Raw genomic sequence first — 11,203 nt, forward strand, 5'->3', positions numbered from 1 at the left:
TGAAAATTAGTATATGTGTACAATACATGTAATGGTATTTGTGCATCATGAAGAAAGGGACATGTTGATGTATATTAACCCTATCCGTACGTCGTGTTTTACTATCGTTTCCATATGACATGGGGAACTCTGTGCCACCACTTTCAAAGAGGAAATTTACTCGTTAATCTGATCCATACACTTTGCATTAGCAGTCTGTCAAAATTATTTTTTGAGAAATACTGAAAGTTTGAAAGAGAACTTCGTACTAGAAGTCTTCTAAAATGTGAAGATTACAACCATGGGGTTACGAAATGATCCCAGGGCATACAGATAGGGTAAAACCCCTTCCCAGAGGTTTCCACCCCTACTTTTTCTTTAATGGTCATTTCTTCATTTATCAGGAATCTTGTTTGATCATTAGCATGTAATTGAATTCTGAGAGGGGGGAAAGAAGAGGTGGGGGGGGTGCAAGTGCGGACGAGAGGGAAAGTGTCTAAAACGGAGAGGGGGCTAGCTTCTCGGAAGGTTTAATGTTAAAGTTTAATTTGGCTGAAATACGTTAGACGCACACTGTCTTGTTCTGAGGAATAGGTTGTACATATACTACTGGGTATTTCTAATATTAGAATTCCCTTACTTACTGAGTGGAGGTGTACTTCAAAAATAGAAGTAGATCCTATTCCAAAATTGTCTCAACTTCCCTTTCCTGTGCAGGCTTAGTTTTGCAGTTGTACTTTTGTAGCATTTTGGGTATTTGGTTTTGATTTTGATGGAAATAATTTGGGGGGGGGGGGGTTTGTTTTGGTGGGGTTGTTGTTTTTTTTTTTTTTTTTGTTTTTTTTAGGTTATATGAAGATGTAGATCTAGGAGTTGAAAACCAATTTTCAAGAGAAACATGTTTGAGATAACAATAATTGTAACCCATATCTGCTTTTTGTTTGTGTTTGAGCTTGAGTGAGGTATTGGAGGAGTTCATGTTGTGGCAGAAATGTCCGTTGTTGTTGCTGCTCCCATCATTGTTGTTACCTTTCCATTCATCTACTCAATGCAGATTGTGCCTTGTTCCTCTAGAAAGCATACTGGTGAAACAGAATTATTTTATTTCATTTCTCAATGCATTCTTGCATGAATTTCATGTGAAGGATGGGTGAGGAGAACAGGTGAGCTGCCTTGTTTTACTCTCCAAGTCCCTTCCCTCACAAACTGATTCAGTGTGTCTGATTTGTGGATAGAAAAGGAGTTAATGTCACTGTATGATATTATTGATACATTATGTTGTTGGCTTTTTGGCAATGTTGCTCATGCGAGTGCTCACTGAAAGTACATACCCCGGTAATGGAAATGCCTTCTTTCTATCAGTCTGTTCACTTGTGTTATGGAAATATACTATTCGATCTATATTAGATATCTTTTTTTGTGTGAGTGTGCGTTATGATGAGAAGAATGGTAGTTGTATGAGAAAGTGTCTTCCAGCTTTAGCCAAGAAAAAAAAAGGGGGGGGTAGGGGTGGGAGCCCAAACGATCTAATTTTATGTGACAGTATGGTTTCTGGGTTTTGTATTTGTGAAGAGAGTGGATAAAGAATTACTTGCGCTCTAAGTGAGTGGTGGGAAAAGACACTTAACTAGGTGTTGGGTTTCATTTTACATTAAAAATATGGTCGCAGGTGAACAGTCTGACTCTGATGCTGGTAGAAAGAAGACGTTCCATCCGTGGTCCGGACTTCAATTGAAAAGACAAAAGCCCCCTGGGGCAGTGACACTGACTGTAGTGTCTTTAGGCCATTCCCAAAGGGGGGGGGGGGCATATCTCGTTCAAGCATACATGTAGTAGAATTGTAAATGGGCCCACTCATGTCACGCTCATAACTGTGCCTGATCTACAACAGGGAACTGCTGCTTTTTCTTTCCTGATCCTTACTATTGTCATTTTCCTCTACTTCTTTTGTATGTTTGTCACTCCCTTGTGACCTGCTATTTTGGGGTGCCTTGATAGTCGAAGCAGACCTTGTGCTGTTGAAGCTAGAGAGGTGAGCAGTCTAAGTCTGATTCCCTGTAAGGACTTCTCTGTTGACACCCACCCCTTGGCGCTCATATGACCTTATGCAGTTGCGAGCGCCGTAAAACCCTCTACTATAAATTTAAAAAAGAAAAGACAAGAGCTTGTTACCAAGTGGAGGTGGAATACAAAGTAAACATGAAGTGTTCCTCCGCAAGATGATGGTGGCCTCAAATTCCTTCCTTCCTTCCTTCCTCCTTCCTTCCTTCTTTCCCTCTTTCCTTCCTTTCGTCGCCTTCCTTCCTTCCTTCCTTTCTTCCTTCCCTCCTTCTTTCTTTCCCTCTTTCCTTCCTTCCTTCCTTCGCCTCCCTTCCTTCCTTCTTTCCCTCTTTCCTTCCTTCCTTCCTTACTTCCTTCCTTCCTTCTTTCCCTCTTTCCTTCCTTCCTTCCTTCCTTCCTGCCTTCCTCTGGCTGGCCTCCGTTAGGAGGGCGGCAATCTGCCGCAGGCAGACAGGTAAGAGGCAACCTCGTGTGGCCTCGTCCAGAGTACATCCAGGTCCGGTCTCGCGTTGTTCTCCATAAGCGGGTCTCGATGTGCATACCCCTGTGGGCACTCAGTCCTACAGTGGGTGCTGCAGTTATCAGGTCCAGGGAAGGCATTTCCATTACTTGTACCAGGGTATGTACTTTCACTTCAGTCAGTGAGCACTTGCATGAGCAACATTGCCAAAAGTACAATGTACAGTACAGAAAACACAGTACAACACGGATAGGTCGAACACAGAAGACTCGTTATCTCACGCATCCGTCGAACCGTGCCAGCGGTCCCGGTTTATTTTAAAATATTTCCCCCCTTTATCTTTGACTTTGTAAGATATTCCTCGAACTACCGAGGCTGGTCCCGACGAATTCGAGCTTTTCATGTTATGCTGTATGTATTTCAGATTTTTTAGCTAATGTGCCAATTTTTATTAGGGTTTTGTTTTTGGTTTTTGGGGTTTTGTTTTCTTAATGTACCGTCATACCTTCCATCTATTTGTTGGTGGCCAGTAGTGACATGAACTTTTGAAGAAGTCTTCTGGTGGTTCCTTTTAAATTTGTATTAATTTTCATGTCACTGTAATGGTGGCCAATGGTCCCATAGGTGTTCGAGACTTTAGTTTTAGTAGAGGTTTTACAGCGCTCGCAACTGCATAAGGTCATATGAGTGCCAGAAGATTAGAGGTGTCACAAGAGACTAACAAACATAAAAAAAGAAGAAGGGGAGATAAGGACGATAGGTGTTTCATAGAAAAGAAGAAGCAAATCACACCAGAGCACCCGCCAACCACCCACGTGTGTTCGAGACTATCGTCTATCGTGTACTTTTTTTTAAAATGTAGGGTGTTTTTTTACGCCCCGATCAACACAGTTTAGATTATAATTTAGGAGGGAGACTTTGACTCTGCCTGACAGGGCTAACCGGTGCTGAGAGGGGTGTAACGACGCCCAAGCAGAAAGACGGAGAGGTAGGCCTACATATATGTAGGCTACTCGATTAAAAATTATCCCCCGCATGGGAATCGACCTCGGTTCTTCTATGAGAACAGACAACAGACAACACCGTACCCCCCGCGGCGATGCTACTGACTGAACTGTCTTTAGGCCATTCCCAAAGGGCCGGGGGGGGGGGGGGGCATTAACATATCTCGAGTTTTTATGCACAGTGGAATTGTAATTGTAAATGGGCTGAGTCATCAATGATTGTCAGTGCCACTGACTGAAGTGTCTTAAGCCTTTCCCAAAGGGGGGACATTTCTCGTTTCTAGTGCACAGTAGAATATTTATTGTAAATGGGCTGATCTAACAATGTCTTGCTCATAACTGTGCCTGAACGACAACAGGGAACTGTTACTTTTTCTTTCCTAATCCTTACTGTCGTCATTTTTCCTCTACTTTTTTTGTATGTTTGTCACACTCTTGTGACCCACAATTTCCGGGGTGCCTTGAAAGTCAAAACAGACTTTGTGCTGTTAAAGCTAGAGAGGTGAGCAGAGGAAGCCCGATTCCCTGTAAAGACTTCTCTGTTGACATCAACCCCTTGGCGCGCATATGACCTTATGCAGTTGCGAGCGCCGTAAAACTCTCTACGTATTTATATATATATATATATATATATATATATATATATATATATATATATATATATATATATATATATGTATATATATGTATATATATATATATATATATAGCGGGCAGGTTGTTGTTGCATCGCTCGGGGATGAGAAAAGGTTACCCCAAAAATTGTACGGAAGATTTGACTTTTTTTTTCTTCTCTGCTTTGTTGTTGTTGTAGCTGATGTGGTTAGTTGGCCGTTTGTGTAAGTGTGCGTTTATATGTGTGTGTGTGTGTGTGTGTGTGTGTGTGTGTGTGTGTGTGTGTGTGTGTGTGTGTGTGTGTGTGTGTGTTCACACAAGGGTATGGGGATGTATGCAGGACTTGGGAGATGTGTGTGCTTCTGAGAGGGGATGGATGTAAAGCTCACTCTGAAGTTGAGTTTGTCAAAATATTTGCTAGCTAATACTAATACAATGTACACAATGTTGCATACGTATGTATATATGGATTTGAAATTGGTTGATTTGAACTTGATGGAAAGAGGACAGCTAAGTATGAATAAATATGGTTGCAATTGAATGAGTGCTTTCAGAAAGGAGATGGACGTTAACTATACCACCAGTGTATATAAACTTTGTATCATGTGCTACTATCATATTTTGTTGACCATTATATAATCACAACTCTTCATTTTTAGAATAAAAGAAATGAAAATAATCACCTCTCTAGTGTTTCTAATATACAAGTGTGACATTGTCTTCTGTGTCTGTGTGGGTGGTTGGCGGATGCTCGACTGGTGTAGTTTGCTCCTTCTTTCCTATTGAACATCCATCGTCCCGACCCCCCTTCCTTTTTTGTGTTTGTTACTCTCTTTTAACGCCTCTACTAATGTTCGGCACTTATATATGACCTTATTGTGTTGCAAGTGCTGTAAAATTCTTACTAAACAAAACTACATCTGTGTCGGTCCTTGCTGATCCAGCTACCCTCATTATAATATTATAACATGTACATCATATAATAAGTAAATCACAAATGTTCCCGGTGTCTTTCCGTCCTCTGTCCTGTTCCAGAACGGAACTAACTGTTTTTCTTCTCATTCTTTTTCGCTCTTCTTGCACATGGTTTTAATTTTAGCAGAAGTTTTGCGGTGCTCGCAACTGCATAAGGTCATATGAGCGCCAGAAGATTAGATGTGTTACAAGAGAGTAACACAGAGATTTATAAGGACGATATATGTTTGATAGGAAAGAAGAAGCAAACCACACCAGAGCACCCGCCAACCACGCGACTTGCACACTGTATAGCGAGAGGGTGGCTGGAGGGCGTTACTGGTAGCCTACTTGTCCTTTTAACAGTTTTATGTCCTACTTCTGTTCGTTCCCTCTGTGTGGGTGGGTGGGTGGCGGGTGCTCTGGTGTGGTTTGCTTCTTCTTTCCTATCAAACATCAGTCGTCCTTATCTCCCCTCCTTCTGTTTTATGTTTGTTACTCTCTTGTAACATCTCTGATCTTCTGGCGCTCATATGACCTTATGTTGTTGCGAGCGCCGTAAAACCTCTACTAAAACTAAAACTATCTGCAGTAGTGTTATGTTGTAGCCCACTCATCCTGGGTTGGCCCTGACAGACAGGTTCAAAACAGCCTGCTGCCTAAATTATCTCAGTTGTATCAGTGGTGGCGTAAAGCATTTATAGTCGTCACAATCCCTCAATACATGACGTAGCCTACTTTGTGGCTTTAAACATTTTTTTTTTTTAGCTTTTACACAAAATTTACGGCACTTACAACGCAATAAGGTCATGTAGGCCTACGTGCCGAAGATTAGAGGTATTACAAGAAAGTTTCTTCTTCTTCTTCTTCTTCTTCTTCTTCTTCTTCTTCTTCTTCTTCTTCTATCCCGTGGTTGGGGCAACCGTTGGGGCACCACTGCATTGGAAAACCAGCTCTCGCCATCTATTTTTGTCCTCTGCTCTCCGCAGATTGTCACCCATCGTCTTTCCTGTCCACTCTGTAATGTTGTCCTCCCATCTCCTTCTCTGCCTTCCTCTTTTTCTCTTTCCTTGTACGGTTCCTTCCAGGATTGTTTTGGCAAGTCCTGTGGATCTTGTGACATGCCCATATCATTTTAGTTTTCGTCTCTTCACTGTGGTCAGTAGATCTTCATATTGCCCCACTGCGTTGGTGATTCTCTTTCGTACGAAAGTTACATACACAAAAAAGAAGGAGGGCAGATCAGGAAAATAGATGTTTGAGTTTGATAGGAAAGAAGGAGCAAACCACACCAGAGCACCCGCCAACCACCCACACTTTGTGGCTTTTCCTTTGGGCTGAAATACACCTTTGTAATACATGTAATTACACTGGCCACGTCCTGTGCAAAACTCATCAAGTACAAGAGGTCACTTTGCATAAATTTACATTTTTGCGTTAAAAAAAAACCGACAACATTATAAAGATACTGTGTAAGACGACCACCGGTCTAAGACAACCACTTTTCTCCTCAACAACGACGGTGGGCCTTCTTACTTAATCTTATTACATGTATAAATTTGTTCGACAACGTCATGTGATATGCAGGTATGAAAGACAACCAAAACTAGACTTTGCTTGCACGTCGATTATATTGGTTGCCTCCCTTCTTTTAAAGGCAGGCTTGGTCTATTTACGAGCTGGGGACACGATTGGTTGGTTTATTGATTGAGTAGTAGTAGGTGTTTTATGGCACTATCGACTCAATGTTGGTCATGTAAGTGCCACTGGGGGCATGTAATTCGTGCAGTCTTTCACGATGATAACCCAACATTTATTTTCCAAGTTGCATCAGATTACTTTATAATTAGCGTACCACAACAGCCTGTTTAATCTTCGATTATTCGATTAATGCGCTTTTTCTCAAATTTTTTCTCCTCATTTGCGTCAATATTTTTGGCCTACCTTCTTAATCTTAAAATTCTCATTTTTATTGAAGTGAGCGTGTGTATGGGGGGGGGGGGGGGGGGGGCTTTAAAGAGTAGGCAACCAACCAATGACATTATTATTGTTGTTCCATTAAATAATCCTATGCTTGACTATCAATCATGTTCCCAGCTATAAAATTACTCATCCATCCGCTTTGACTTTCGTGAGATTTGTTGTGCAGCCAATACAGTACAATACAATACAGTACCTATATCCGTACAGCCAATACAGTACATGTACCTGTAGGCCTATCTGTACAACCAATACAGCACCTGTACAGCCAGTACAGCACCTGTACAACAATACAGTACATGTACAACAATACAGTACATGTACAATAATACAGTACGTGCACCTGTACAATAATACAGTACATGTACAAAAATACAGTACCTGCACCTGTACAGCAATACAGTACCTGTACAACCAATACAGTACCTGTACCTGTACAGCCAATACAGTACCTGGACCTGTACAACCAATACGGTACCTGTACAGTCAATACGGTACCTGGACCTGTACAACCAATACGGTACCTGTACAGCCAATACGGTACCTGGACCTGTACAACCAATACGGTACCTGTACAGCCAATGCGGTACCTGGACCTGTACAACCAATACGGTACCTGTACAGCCAATACGGTACCTGTACAGCCAATACGGTACCTTCGGGCGCTCTGTGCAAGAGTTAGGCAATAAAATCGTGCCCTCGGCTTAGCCTACTATACATTACCGCCCACTATTACGAAGATTCTACAATCGCACACTCTTGACCCCAATTCGTGTCCCAATATTATTATCTCTCTACTTTAATGCCGGTGCACATTGCAGCTACGTTTCGTCAAATCAACTTATGGGCCTACATAACTTAATAAGCCCTCCATTACTTCGTGTTATTGTTTGTTCTGTTAGAGATCATCTACGACTGTATGATGCATTAAAAATCATACCTCGTTGATCAATGTATGTTACCAATGTGAGAAAAAACTTCGCATGACACTTCTGCAGGCCAGCGACCAAAACAATAACATAGATCTATTATTATTTATATAGGCCTTTTTTTTTTTATCTTGACCATGACGGTTTGTTGAATGTGTTTCATGTGCATGCGTCAAAGTGTGGTCTTGATGAAAATGGGTCAGCTTTTTATGTATGTTTAAGTGTGTGCTGTAAATCTCCTCATATTACTTTTTTTTAAAACCGCTTTACACTAGCATCAAAGAAAACGTGTCGAAACTTTAGTTAGCAGTGACCTTCATTAACGAGCTTCTAGAATCTGTTGGTCATCCAACTTTTCGACCCGCATGCAGAGACCCGAGAAGATATTAAATAGGGCGATTTGTTTTATCTTGTTACAAGCGCGGAAGACATAATTGAACAATGAACAAGCTATACAATACTACATCATGTGTATAGGCTAATCACTCCCTATTGTTGTATGCAAGCGCTGCTCCAGGGCTGAGGTGAACGTGCCATGACTCTCGTAGCTAGACCTCCGCCCCCCCCCCCCCCCCAACTCCCTTGGGCAGTGCTACTGACTGAAGTTGTCTTTAGGCCATTTCCAAAGGGTGGATATTAACATCATAACTTATGCACAGTAGAATTATAAATGGGCAAATTTATCAATGTCATGCACATACTGTGCCGGAACAACATAGGGGGAACTGCTGCTTTTTCTTTCCTCATCCTTTCTATTTCTATCGCCAGTTTTCCTATATGTATTTATTTAATTATTTTTTTTTTGGTGTGTCTGTCACTTTTGGTGTGTTTGTCACTCTCCTGTGAACTGCTATTTCCGGGGTGCCTTGATAGTCGAAGCACACTTTGCGCTGTTGAGGCTAAAGAAGTGAGCAGAATATGCCTGGTTCCCCGTTTTGGACTTTTCTGTTGACATCCACCCCTAGGCGCTCAAATGACCTTATTCAGTTGCGAGTGCCATGAAACCTTGCTAAACTGACTCTTGTAGCTAGATCTTCCGTCTATTGCGCTATGGACATACATTCACTCAGCCAGCCTCCTACTCCTAGATCTTCCGTCTATTGAGCCATGGCCATGCACTCACCCAGCTATAGCCTCTTATTTCTACATCCAGACCAATCTTATCATCTATCCATTGGCGTCTTGGCTCCCTATTCCCATTGTTTTATATGGCATCTCCCATAATGGCCTTTGTTAACGGCTTCAGTCTTCCGACCCGACGTGGCGCATTTTTATTTTAAAAAACAAACAAACAAAAAACAAAAAAAAATTTGTTAGTCAATTGAGCGCCACGTACGGAGAATCAAGCACAAAGCTGTCCCCGAGGGTTTATCCCCCGCCCCCCTCCCCCCGCATAATTTAACAAAATTTGATCATTTTTTCCATAATTTCTTATTATTTTCCTTTATCATTCTTAGTTATATAATTAACAGAATGGCATGATTTCACATTTTTCTACTCAGTTTGCATAATTTCACATTTTTCGACTCAGTTTGCATAATTTCACATTTGTGTGTGTGCATAACACAGCGCTGGGACAGACAAAGAGAGATGACATACAGTGCAGAGGGGATATAATATATATACGTTAACGTATATATAATACCTTAGCTCGGATGTTCCCTAACTGGGGTGCATTATAGTTAATCCACGTCAATGTGATCATGAAAAGTTTGTGAAAGTCAAGGCTGGAGTCGGAGTACTTTTTGTTGAAAAAAAAAATCTGATTTTAATTCGGTGAGCCCTTGTTGGGGATTCGTGGAGACTTCTGACATCTGCTTGAAAAAAAAAGGGGGGGGGGGACTTCTGGCGTCTTCTTAGGGCGGGGGGGGGGGGTTCGGGGATAAAGTCAGAGAAAACCCAAGCTATGCTCTTTCTAGGGTTGAATAAGGAACCAGACCAAAGAGTTGTTATGTTGCTAATACACGATATTTAAATGTCAAGCCTACAAGATTTCTTCCACTGCAGATTATGTTAATACATGTAGTAGGCCTACATGTAACCACCTGCACAGAGCAAAGAGCAAAAGGTACCACTAACTGTCGCCACGTATGAGAACAATTAATAACTATTATTATGCTGCTCCTTCTTTCCAATTAAAAATCTGTCGACCTTATCTCTCCTACTTCTTTTTTTGGGGGGGTGTTTGTTACTCTCTTGTAACACCTCTGATCTTCGGTACTTATATGACCTTATTGAGTTGCAAGTGCCGTAAAACCCTTACTTAAACAAATTATTTTTAAAAATTATAAAAAAACGCTTTCCAGAGTTAACCTTCAAAATCGGCTCAGTTTACCGTGTCCATATTATTATTATTATATATTTCACAGTTCGGGCACACGCTCGTTAACCCGTTGCAGTCCTTTCTTTATCTTCAACATTTTAGCTTGTGAGTGAGTAAGCCTATAATTGTGATAGGGTATTCAAGACAAGACGGTAAAAATAAAATAAAATAAAAATAAAATGGAATAAAATAAAGAACACTGCTACAATGTTTTATGGTTCTCTTCATTTCGAAAACGCAGGCTAATGGTGGTGGATCCCTGGAAAAAAGCCTACTTTAATTCACTTACTTTTTATACCCCCCCCCCCAATAAAAAAAGAAAGAAAAAACTTGTTCTAAAAAAAGGAAAACATCAGAATATTGCGTGTTACGCTATTCATGACCCCCCCCCCCCCTTTCCTCTCCACGATGCGGTTCCCCACTGAGAACATTAACCAACCACAACGTAACGTACGTAAGCCTACGTGAGCAAGGAAAAGTCTGCACGAGTGTTACGTTGTGTGATGATGATGAGCTATGTTAATGTTATGATGCCTTATCTCCCGCTTCATCTGAAAGGTAGTGAAGTCAAGATTATAACTCGAGGCTTATAAAATTTGACTAAAAGCATTGAGAATGTTTTTTTCTTTTTTAAAATTTTTTCTTCAAGTACCAGTAGGCCTACATACGATGAGTAGGTGTGTTCTCGGGGGATAGACTGGTATGGTGATGGTTAGATCTACTCTTTTCAACCAGCGGTGATCAGATTTGCCATCTGTACCAGGCTAAATGGTACATATAGTATATAGGCCTACAGCTGCACCTGGTACAAAATACAATTGCACGTACACTTCCCACGAATGAAGTGTTTTTGAAGACAATAGCCAAAATGTTCTAACTAACATACATAGGTGTAACC

Source organism: Aplysia californica, unplaced genomic scaffold (genome assembly GCF_000002075.1).
Source record: "Aplysia californica isolate F4 #8 unplaced genomic scaffold, AplCal3.0 scaffold00022, whole genome shotgun sequence".
Taxonomy (NCBI): Eukaryota; Metazoa; Mollusca; class Gastropoda; order Aplysiida; family Aplysiidae; genus Aplysia; species Aplysia californica.